Below are 4,509 nucleotides of genomic sequence, written 5' to 3'. Positions count from 1 at the left end.
TTGGTTATTTTATATAATTTGAAATTAAGTTTTGATAATAGAAAAATAATAAAAAGTTATATCATTTAATTTGAATAATTAATATTGAGTTTAAACTACATTTTATAAAAATGTGATTAATATGCTTATTTTATAATTTAAATTAGAAATAATTAATTCAACTTAGCAATATGTTGATAAATGATGTTCTTAAATATTTTTAAGAGAGTATATTTGGTTTTAAAATTACTCTACCTTCCAATTTTATCAAAATATCTATTCATATCTATCCATATTCTTTTATAAAATCTTAATTTTAACCCTAATATCACAAATCCCTAATTTGCATACTAAATCCCTAAATCTACAATCAGAAAGGGAAAGAAAGGGAACGGGGAGCTCGAGGGGGAAACAGAAGGGAAGAAAGAAGGAAACGAAGAAAGAGGGAGAGGGTGAGGGAACAGAGGAAGAAGAGAGGAATGAGGATCACTGCGCCGTGCTGCTCCCTGCGCCGGTTGCCGTCGCTGTCGCCAGAGCCAGAGGACAGAGAGAGAACGCTCGCAAGGGAAAGGACAAACGTGAGGAGAAGGAGAGCTCGTGCGCGAAGGACAGCGCCGCTACTCCGTCGCTGCGCAGCTGTTGCGGCCACCCCGTCACCATCGTTGTCGCGGCTGAAAGCATAAAGTTCGAACAGAGGGAGAGAAACCGCGAGTGAAAGGTGACACTGGGCCTCTGTCGCTGCTTCTATCACCAAGTGTCGTTGTCGTTGCCGCCGAAGGCCAAGGCCCTATCGTTGTCATCGATTCTGCCCGGAGCCGCCACCAACTTGTCACTGCGAGTTAGTTACTCTGCCATCGCTGAATTTGCCGTGTTGAGACTGAAACTGCCACTTTGACTCTGGTTTGACCTTTTTCTTAAATACGACCCATTTACACGTTTTATTATCACTGCCATGCTTGTTCTGAGTTGATTCTGGTATATGTCTTGTCTTGAAATCTCCAGGGCTGTAATTGTTCTTTATTCCCATCCAATTTGAATTCCCTGTTTCGCTGTAACTATCATTACTGTTGTGGAATTGTCGCCGTTGTGAGCATGATCAGAGATAGTGCCAGATTCGGATTTGCGTGAGAATTGCCACTGCTGTGAGTCAAAAGGAAAAGCCGCTCACAGCGTTTAATCTTACGAGTTTCGACATCGAGGTAGGGGGTTTAAAATGATTTTAATTTAGGAATGCCAACAAGGTTTACTAAATAACAGCAAATAGTATTAATAGTTGTGAGTAATTAATTGATTATATGAATGTTGGATTGTGATTGCGATTGTGCTTGGTGCTGTGATTGAATTGATTGTAATTATGTGTGGTAGATGATTGAATTATTGATTATTGGTTGTTGAAATGGTTGTTTGGTATATTGCTATGGCTGTGAAAATGACTTGAGATTAGTAGAGGATTGTGGTTTTGACTGATTATGTATAAATGGTTGAGACTAAGATAATCATTTGATATATTTGATATTGGATTGAGAATTGTTGAAGAATTAGGGCCTAAAAGACTAAACTATTATTAAGAATCTGGTTTTCAAAATAGAATGGTTACTTTGAGGACGGTCTAGTAATTTGCTAGCGATCAAAATTGTATGAGATTAAAATCTGAGTAAACTTTAACAAGTGTAGTTGTTAGGATTTAAATTTGAAGGTTTCGTATTAACTGAAGATTTAGTTATGATTTTTCAAAGTTAAGCCGTAAAATCTGATTTTCTGCATTACCTTTAAGTGAAAACAGTAACTTTGAAAGACTGTAACTAATTCTGTGATGATCAGAATTGCGTTGAATCAAGTCCTGGTTAAACTTGGGAATGATTGGGATTGAATTGGAGAGTTTGAGATCTTTTCTTTAAATATAAGATTTATGGTGAATTTTTGAGTAATGGTTGTGGGATCTGATTTTTACTGCAGAATTTTTGGAACAGCAGTAATTTGTTGGCTCTGTTGTGAATGTTCCGAATTTTGAAGCAAAACCAATTTTAAATGAAACTTTAGTCCTATTATTTTAATGTCGTAAAATTTCAGAACGGTTGAACTTGCGGTTTAAAAGATACGAATTTTTGAAAGATGATGCATTATGTAGAGAAAGCCAGATTCTGTTTTCTTAAATTAGTAACTTTGAGAGTTTATAACTTTCGATCCTGGATAGATATTGAGATGCAACCAATTGGAGGTGAAAATTAAGTATGTTTAGCGTATGTGATTTAAATTTCAGAGTTTTCCATGTTTTAATAAGTGAGTTATGGGACTTGGAAAAGGTTGTGTTCAATGATTTGTAAAACAGAATTTTGCAGAGAATTACCTAACTTCAAAGCTACGTTACTTCTTCATTAAAAATGGTATGACCCTGGAACCAATTTAGAAAGAAATTTGGATAAGTTATATTTAACCACATTAATTTTGAAGGTGTTTGGATTTAATTTGGATTTTATATAAAATTTTGAATGTTGTACGTTGCTGCTGTCTTCTGGTTTTAAGGCACTACAGAGCAGTCACGGTTTTGCTTATATTCCCGAAGCTAGAGTCAGCGAAAAATTGTGATTTTTGGTTTAATAAAAAGCTTAATCCGAGACGGTCGCATGCATATAAGGTTTGCATAATTCCGAATTTGTTTGATATTTTAAAAATAAAATTGAAATTAGATTGCCGATGTTGTTTTGGTGATTACTTGGATCTGGAATTTAAGAAAATAGATTTTCTATACTATTATCAAATGTTTTTGAGAATATATTGTTATGGAAATTGCTTATAAGAGGTTGGTGAAATGTTGAGAAAGAAGGACCCGTAAGGGTGGCTAAGTCCTATTTTTAAAGGAGATTATGTTCAAATTTTTATAAAAATATAAGGACTTAATCAAAATCAATATTTAAGGCTTATTTAATGATAATAACTTCAATGATTCTTTTAAGAAAAGATTATTTAGTATACGAGATTGTTGGCAAGGGCGTGGGTCTTGTCCCGCTTGCGTATTTGCAATTATGAAAGAAAAAGGAAAGAGTAAAGTACTTATTGTTTGATTATCTATTGCTTGAGGTAACCCAAGAGATATTTGTTTATTTGTTTGTTGCTTGAAGCAACCCAAGAGATGTTTGTTTGTTGCTTGAGGAAACCTAAGAGATATTGTTTGCTTATTTGTTGCTTAAATGCAACCCAAGAGATAATATTTATTTATCTGTTGCTTAAAGCAACGCAAGAACTTCTGTAGGGAAACTAGGATACCTACAGCAATTTTCCGCTCCCAAGGGTATATTTCCTGCAAGTAGAAAGCAGAGGGTGTCTCAATAGAGCTGCTAATAATTATATGCGCATTTATTTGAACGGAAAATCGTATTCGGGAAATCGTGAACTCGTGACCGGATAAATGTCGGGAATGCAGGTGCTAACCGACACATGAGCTCATGGCCAGCACTAGGACTAGACATTCATCATATGCATCTATGTGACATTGTTTGGGTGTGTATATTGTAATTGGTTTGCCTAAGTGAATAATTATGTTTAATTGCTAATTGCTATACTTGATGTAATTGCTCTTGATTGTGTTTGAACCTCATTACTTGTGTTTGTAACTGATTGGCTGGATTGTGGTGAATTGGGTGTTGATTGAGTTGTTTGGGCCTAAGGCCGTGACTGGTACGTTTGAGGTCTAGTTTTGTATAAAGTATCTGACTGGTTTAGCATAGACTTAATGAACCTATACTTGGAGCAGGATGATCATTTATACCGCGTAGGTAACTTCTTTTATGTTATGGTCTAGTAAAGTATGAAAAAATCAAACTGGTTCAGCATAGACTTAATGAACCTATGCTTGGAACAGGTTGTTCATTCATATAGTCTAGGAAAACTTTTAAGAGCTTTATAAAGAAAATATAGGTCTAGGATTTTGAATAATTAACTAATGCTTTTAAAGGAGGTTAATTTTCTTTTAGATATCTCCGAATGAAATTAACTATTTGCGCTTTATTCTTTACTTTCACGGCATTCTTGACCTCTACTGAGAACATGTGGTTTGGTTCTCACCCCCAAATTTTCCATCCTTTCAGTGACACAGGTTTGAAGATGCAATATGAAGCTGCAAGTGTTTCATAGAGTCTCCTCGCTCTTGTCCTTTGAGGTTTTATTTTAACAGAGGAGTAGGTGTTGTATTTGGGTTTATATGACTTCTTATGTATAAGAATTACTATTAATAATACTTATATGATTTTTATTATTATTTGCAATGTTTATCCTTGATACATTTCTTTAATGAATAAACACAATTTTTTGGCATTTTCTTAAAACTGAAACGCGAAATCGATAAAAAGGCTCAGTAATTAAGTAGTTAATATTAGAAAAGGTTACGTAACGTTCTTTCTAGTAGAAATACCCTGACTTAAGCAAGGTATTTTGCTAGAAGGGATGTTACATATAAAATCTGAAATCAATTAACACAGATCACGGCATCGAATGGTAATAGAAGAGGATTCAAATATGGATATTTAGTGTAGA

At 34.7% G+C, this 4,509-nt stretch overlaps 1 long non-coding RNA gene across 1 annotated transcript; it reads left to right on the top strand.

Annotated features, from left to right (window-relative positions):
* Positions 1 to 290: 290 nt before the first annotated feature.
* On the top strand, positions 291 to 4,287 carry LOC112732307 (uncharacterized). The gene is made up of 3 exons (XR_003167957.3): positions 291 to 879; positions 982 to 1,178; positions 4,065 to 4,287. It is a non-coding gene; the product is annotated as an uncharacterized lncRNA (long non-coding RNA).
* The last annotated feature ends 222 nt before the right edge of the window (positions 4,288 to 4,509 follow it).

The sequence above is a fragment of the Arachis hypogaea genome, chromosome 13 (genome assembly GCF_003086295.3).
Source record: "Arachis hypogaea cultivar Tifrunner chromosome 13, arahy.Tifrunner.gnm2.J5K5, whole genome shotgun sequence".
Classification (NCBI taxonomy): domain Eukaryota; kingdom Viridiplantae; phylum Streptophyta; class Magnoliopsida; order Fabales; family Fabaceae; genus Arachis; species Arachis hypogaea.
Note: the sequence above shows the minus strand (reverse complement) of the source record. Positions and strands in the feature narration are given on the sequence as shown.